The 7,949-nt window shown below is 37.9% G+C and overlaps 1 pseudogene; it reads right to left on the bottom strand.

Annotated features, from left to right (window-relative positions):
- Positions 1–6,236: 6,236 nt before the first annotated feature.
- Positions 6,237–7,240, bottom strand: LOC109255803 (glyceraldehyde-3-phosphate dehydrogenase-like; annotated as a pseudogene).
- Positions 7,241–7,949: the final 709 nt, after the last annotated feature.

Below are 7,949 nucleotides of genomic sequence, written 5' to 3'. Positions count from 1 at the left end.
TTTCTCCTCTCTCTGCCCCTCCCCGACCCTCTTTCTCAAACTTAAAAAGAAAAAAAGATGCTTGAAATTGTTTCAATCTTATTAAAATTTAATGACTTGTGGGGCACCTGGCTGACTCAGGCAGTGGAGCATGCAACTTTCGGTCTCAGGGTTGTGGATTCAAGCCCCACACTGGGTGTAGAGATTACTTAAAAACAAAATCTTAAAAAAAATTTGTTGACTAGTTTGGGGGTTTAACATATGATCTGTCCTGGAGAAAGTTATGTGTACATTTGAGAACAATGTGTACTGTGCTGCAGTTGTATGGGAATTTCTGTACCTGTGAGATCCCTGTGGTCTATACTGTTATTCAAATTCACTGCCTTCTTATTTATTTAGAACTGAATGATCTACACATTGCTCAGGAGAAGGTACTGAAGTCCCTGACTTTTATTGTATTGCTGTATATTTCTCACTTTATCTCTCTCAATATATCCTTTATGCTTGTAGGTGATCTGATGTTGGGTGCATATATATTTACAACTGTTATATCCTATTAATGAATTGACTCTTTCACCATAATATAATGACCATTTTTGTCTCCTTTGACAATTTTTAAGTCTATTTAATCTGAAATAATAAGCATTCCTGTGTTCTTTTCATTATCATTAATGTGAAATATCTTTCTCCATCCTTTCAATTTCAGCCTATGTGTGTCCTTAAAACTAGTCTCTTGTAGGCAGAATTTATTTGGATCATGTTTTTTATACATTCAGTTATTCTATATCTTTTTATTGGAGGTTTTAATCCATTTACATTTAAAATAACTATAGATGAGAACTTATTACTACCACTTTTCTGTTTTGTATTTCCTTTGTTTCTTTCTTTCTACTCACTGTCTTCCTTTATTATTTGATAGCTTTTTTGTAGTGTTATGCTTTGATTCCTTTCTCTTTATATTTTGTGTATCTGCTGTGGGTTTTGTTTACAAAAAGACTTATATAACACATCTTATAGTCCATTTTAAGCTGATAACAAATTTGATTACATACAAAACTTCTACACTTTTTTTTTTGGTGTATACGTAACATTTATTGTGGTAAAATATACAAAAAAAAATAAATTTACCTGCCATTTTGAAGTGTACAATTCAATGGCATCAAGCACATTCACACTGTGGTACAACACTCCCCACTATCCATTTTGAGAATTTTTTCGTGATCCCAAGCTGAAACTTTGTATTCATTGACAATAACTCTTCTCATTACCCCTTCCATAGTTTCTGGTTGCCCCTACCCATCCCATACATATTTTATGATAGTGATTTGACAATTACATCTTTTGTGTATCCATTAAATTATTGTACTTATTTTTATTATTTTTGTCTTTTTACTTTTATGAAAGGGTTGAAAGTGATTTATATACCACCATTATACTTTACACACCACCACTATAGTATGGGTATATTCTGTATTTTAGTATATATCTACCTTTACCAGTGAGTTCCATACTTTTTTTATCTCATGAATTAGCATCCTACACTTGATCTTAGCCAAAAGACTGACAAGAAATCATGAATTAATACCCTTTTGTTTCAGTCTGAAGAAGTACCTTTATAGCATTTTTTATAAGGCAGAACTGGTGGAGATGAATTCAAGCTTTGGGGAAACCTTTCTCTCCCCTTCATTTCTACAGGTGAGATTTGCTAGGTATAGCATTCTTGTTTGTATTTTTTTTCTTTCAGCATTTTGAATATATTCCACCACGAACCACCCCTTCCCTGCAAGGTTTTAGCTGAAAAATTCACTGACAGTCATATGGTGGTTCCATTGTATAAAATGAGTCATTTTTTTCTTGCTGCTTTAAAAATTCTCTTTGTCTTTGACTTTTGACAATGTGGTTATAATGCATCTCATTGTAAATGTTTTTAATTTCAACCTATTCGACTTTGAGTCTCATGATTGTGGATATCCATTTCCTTCCCTAGATTTAAGAAGTTTTCAGACAATATTTCTTTAAATAAGCTTTTTGTCTCTTTCTCTCTCTCCCTCTCTTTACTCCTCTCATCTTTCTCCTCCTTTTCCTCTTTGGTTAGCTCCCATAATGTATATATTAGTTCACTTGATGGAGTCCCATAGTCCCCTAAGCTTTCTTTACTCTTTTTCCTTCTTTTTTTCTTTTTGCTCCTCTGACTCAGTAAGTCCAAATGACTTGTCTACAGGTCACTGATACTTTCTTCTGTTTGATCTATTCTACTTTTGAACCCCATCCATGCTTTTTTCAGTTATCATATACTTAAGCTCCAGTATTTTTGTTTTTTCAATTCATATCTACTTCCATGCTAATATTTGCATTTTATTAATGCAGTGCTTTCCTGATTTCATTTAGTTGTCTATCCTGTTCTCTACCTAATGAGCTTCATTAAATGATTGTTTTGAATTTGTTAGGCAATCTACAGATCTCCATTTCTTTTGGATTGGTTACTGGAGATTTTTTGTCCTCATTGGACTGTGTCATATTTCATGATTCTTCATGTTCCTTGTAGGTTTGCTTTGTTTTCTTCATTTAGAGAATCCACTTTCTCTCCCAGTCTGTATGGACTGATTTTGACTGGGAGAGACCTTCACTAGTCAGCAGTGCTCAAAGTGAAGCAAGAGAGAGACCAATCCATTATAGCATATGTTAGGACTGGAGGAAAGCATCAGTTCTGTGCTTTTTCCCAATCTCACAGAACAATTCCAGCTATAACAGCACATCCACCCCTTTCCTTTTTTGCTAGTGGAGCCAGAAAACTGAGCTTTTTCATTTTTTACCATTTGATATAAGTGAGATAGAAATTGGCTCCACAAATAGCACTCTGAATTTCTGGGGATTGGGCCCCCTTTGTCTCTTTCCTTTCTTCCTAGAAGAAAAACCTCAGTTCTGTGCTCATTTACAATCTCAAAGAGCATCAGCACCAGCTGTAACTGAATGGCCTCACCTTTTCTATGTTCTGAGCAGTCCCAAAGGACCAGGCTCTGCAGGTTGTTCAGTCCTCAGCACAAGGTGAGACAGGATCTGGCTGTGTTATGGGCCATAGGACAAGTCTCCATAGATTTAAAAGCATTCAAATCATACAAAGTAGGTTACTGATTACAATGAGAATCAACTAGAATCAATAACATAATTATATCTGGAACTTTTCCCCTGGGAATTATAACCTGTGTGTTAAAGAAATTTAAGTTGTTAAAGAAATTACTAATAAAATTAAGAAATATTTTGAGCTGAATCAAAAGAAAACAAGATCTATATAAATTTATATATGTAGTTAAGGAAGTGTTTAAAAGGTAATTAATGGAACTAAATACCTATATTAGAAAGGTATCAGATGAATGACTATGGTTTCTACCTAAAGAAAGGAGAAAAGGGTCAGGGAAGATGGCAGCAGAGTAGGAGGACCTTAGGCTCATCTCATGCCACAAATACAACTAGATAACTATCAAAGCATCCTAAATAGCCCAAAAACTGACCTGAAGACTGGCAGAACAAACTCCACAACTCAAGGTAGAGAAGAAGCCACATAAAACAAGGTAGGAAATGCAGAGACATGGCTTGAGAGATAAACAGATCATGGGTGCTGCAGAAGGGCAAGAGACAGACTAGCCCATAAGGAAGCACAGGGGGGAAATAAATCCCCATAGCAATCAGCTTGGAAAGCCACAGGGGCTGAATTTCATGAGTTCTTGCAACCAGCAGGGCTTAAAGCTTTGAGTTTTAAAGGTCAGTGGGTAGGGCTGGGATAGAGCTCAGAGGACAATGTACCCTTCTAGGAGAAAATTCAAGATGCTGATATACAGCATGGAAATAGTGATATGAAGAATGCCTGGGGCACACAGTGAGGAGGTTATCCACCTGTCTCAGAGCACATCCCAAAGAGGCAGCATTCACAGAGAGACCCCTCTAGAAATAAAGGAACTGGCAAGTATCATTTCCCTCTCCTACCCCTCAGCATAAGCACAGGACCACCTGCAGGAATGAGCACAGTGCTGAAACATGCTACCTAACTTGCTTACACCAAGTCCTGCCATTCCCCCACCCCACCCACCCAATCTAGTGGAAGTGTCCCTCTCAGTGACACTTGCCTTAATCTCAGCTCAGGAGGCCACTCCTCCAGAAGACCAGCCAAAACCCCTACTAACACTGCATCTCCCAACTTGGGAATTTTTCAGGGCCTCAGCTCTAATGGTGTTGTGGACAGATATCATTTCACAAACAGACCAGAGGAGACCTACTTAAAATGTGGCACATTTAGTCGAGGGACCACACACTACACACAAGAAGTAAAGAGAGCCTCTGCAGACAACAGACCTGAAGTGGCCAGAACAAAGCTGCAGAGTACACACAGCACACAATGGAGACATTCTCAGAAGTACTAACCACTGAGGAACAGGGGGTACCTCTCAATAGGGCACCACGGGACCTCTTCTTCATAAACAGGAGACATAGTGACCTTCTCAAGAACAGGAGACATAGTGACCATCCTAACCACAGACAGGCAGAGAAACTTAGGCAAAATGAAAAGACAGAGAAATTTATCCCAGATGAAAGAACAGGACAAAGCCATGGTCAGAAATCTAAATGAAACAGATATAAGTAACATACGTGAGAAAGAATTTAAAGTAATGATTATAAGGATACTCACTGGACTTGAGAAAAAAGTGGAAGACACATGTGAGACCCTTAACATAGAGATAAGGAATAAAATAGAAAAGATAAAGGGCTCCATAAATGGAAGTGAGAAACACTCTTGATGGAATGAACAGAAGGGTGGGAGAGGCAGAGGAATGAAATAGTGACATAGAAAAGAGAGTAATGGAAAGTAATCAAGCTGAACAAAAGAGAGAAAAAAGAATTATTCAAAAAAAGAACAGACTTTAGGTACTCAGGGACTCCATCAAACATAATAACACCTGTATTATAGGAGTCCCAGAAGAAGACAGAGAACAGAGGGCAAATAATTAATTTGAATAAATAATAGCTGAAAACTTTCCTAATGTAAGAAAGTAAATATCCAACCAGATTCCGGAGGCACAGAGAATTTCCATCAAAATCAACAAAATCAAACTGACATCAAGACATAATTAAAATTGCAAAATATAGTGATAAAAAATCTTAAAAGCAGTAAGACAAAAGAAGTCATTAATTTACAAGGGAAAATCCATTAGACTAGCAGGATATTTTTCAACAGAAACTTTCCAAGCCAGAAGGGAATGGCATGATATGTTCAACGTGCTGAATGAGAAAAGTTTACATCCCAAAACACTCTTTCTAGCAAGGCTATCATTCAGAATAGAAGGAAACATAAAGAGTTTCCCAGACAAACAAAAACAGATGGAGTTAATGTCCACTAAACTAACCCTGTAAGAAATATTCAAGGGGACACTGAGTGGAAAAGACAAACCAAAAGGGACAGTATAAAAGTAGGAAACACAACAGCAGCAAAAATGAATATTTCTGTAAAAAAATCAGCCAAGAAACTCACCAAAAAAAAAGGGTATTAAATATAATAACATACACCTAAAACATGGAGAGGAGAGGAGAGAAGAATGGATTCAAACTTAAATGACATCAACTTAATATAGGCTACTATATGCAGAAGTTATATACAAAACTAATGATAACCATATATCAAAACCACTAATAAACATGCAAAGAATAAAGAGAAATAAGTCTAAATCTATCACTAAAGAAAATCGGCAAAACATGACAAGATAAAGGCAAGAAAGGATCAGAGACAATTTTCAAAACCAACCACAAAACAAGTAACAAAATGGCAACAGATACATACCGATCAATAATTACTTTGAATATAAATGGACTAAATGTTCTAATCAGAAGACATGGTGACAAAATGGATTAAAAAATAAGACTCCTCTATATGCTGCCTACAACAGACTCATGTTAGACCTAAAGACACTTACTGAATGAAAGTGAGAGGAACAAAAAAATGTCTATCACGCAAATGGATATCAAAGAGAGCCAGAATAGCAATACTTATTTCAGACAAAATACCCTTTATTTCTATGATTTTTCTTTGGCTGTGTACTGTATACTTTATTGATGGTACAATGCAAGGTGGAGCTCCACAAGCCCCTCCTTTTCTTCAAGGACTCTTGGATGGAAACTGTGGAGGTCAAGAGATATTCAGTGTGTTGAGGGATGAGTTGGGGCAAAGACTCCCCAGCATCTGAGAGCCTTTCTCTTCCTGTTGTTCTTGCTGGGGCTGGTGGTCCAGGGGGCTCTTACTCCTTGAAGGCCATGTGGACGATAATGTCTACCACCCAGTCACTGTAGCCAAATTCATCATCATACCAGGAAATGAGCTTGACAAAGTAGTCACTGAAAGCAATGCCAGCCCCAGCATCAAAGGTGGAAGAGTGCATGTCACTATTAAAGTTGATACTCAGTGTAGCCCAGGATGCCCTTCAAAGGGCCTTCTAATGCCTGCTTCACAACCTTCTTGATGTCATCATATTTGGCAAGTCAAATCTATGACTGACATGCTGTGGGTGGGGGCATGGAAGGCCATGCCAGAAAGCTTCCCATTCAGCTCAGGGATGACCTTGCCTATAGCCTTGGTGGTGTCAGTAGAAGCAGGGATGATATTATGGGCAACCCCTCAGCCATCACACCACAGCTTCCCAAAGTGGCAGTCCATGGTCTTCTGGGTGGCAATGATGGCATGGGCTGTGGTCGCATGTCCCTCCACGATGCCAAAGTTGTCATGGGTGACCTTGGTCACAGAGGTCAAGTAGTTAGTGGTGCAGGAAGCATTGCTGACAATATTGAGGGAGTTATCATACTTCTCATGGTTCACGCCCATCACAAACATGGAGGCATCAGCAGAAGGGTCAGAGATGATGACTCCTTGGGCCCCACCCTTCTAATGAGACCCAGCTTTCTCCATGGTGGTGATGACCCTAGTGGACTCCACAACATACTCAACACCAGATTCATCCCATTTGATATTGGCAGGATCTCACTCCTGAAAAATGAAGATGAGCTTTCCATTGATGACAAGTGTCCTGTTCTCAGCCATGACTGTGCCATGGAACTTGCCAAGGGTGGAATCATATGAGAACATCAGGAACATGTAGACCATGTAGTGGAGGTCAATAAAGGAGTCATTGATGGTGACACTATCCACTTTTCTAGAGTTAAAAGCAGCCCTGGTGACTAGGCACCTAATACACCCAAATCCATTTATTCTGACCTTCTCCATCATTTCTCAGGGACACTGCTGGCACTACACCAGAAGAAGCAGCTTTCTGTTGAACAGGGAGGAGCAGAGAGCCCAGACAAAAAAGACTTTTAAATCAAAAACTGTAACAGGAGACAAAGAAGAACACTGTATAATAATAAAGGGGACATTCCAATAAGAAGTATAACAATTATAAATATTTATGCACCCAAGTTGGAAGCACCCAAATATATAAAATAGTTAATAACAAATGTAAAGGAAATAATACAATAATAGTCCTGACTTTAACACCCCACATACAACAAGGGACAGATCATCTAAACAGGTTGTCAACAAGGAAACAATGGCTGTGAATGACACACTGGAACAATTAGACTTAATAAACATACAAAGAATATTCCATCCTAAAACAGAATACACATTCTTTTCAATTGCACACGGAACTATCTCCAGAATAGATCATATATTAGGTCACAAAACAAACTCAAGAAATTCAAGAAGACTAAAGTCATACCATGTGTCTTTTCTGACTACATCCCTATGAAACTAGAAGTCAACCACAAAAAATATATCCAGAAAGAACACAAATACATGGCAGGTAAATAACATGCCACTAAACAATGAATGGGTCAACCAGGAAACCAAAAAACAAATTAAAAAGCACATGGAAATAATTAAAATGAAAACACTACAATTCAAAACCTCTGGGATACAGCAAAGCAATTCTAAG

Source organism: Panthera pardus, unplaced genomic scaffold (genome assembly GCF_024362965.1).
Source record: "Panthera pardus isolate Hobbes unplaced genomic scaffold, ASM2436296v1 HiC_scaffold_24, whole genome shotgun sequence".
Classification (NCBI taxonomy): domain Eukaryota; kingdom Metazoa; phylum Chordata; class Mammalia; order Carnivora; family Felidae; genus Panthera; species Panthera pardus.
This window is presented reverse-complemented; position numbering and strand designations above follow the sequence as displayed.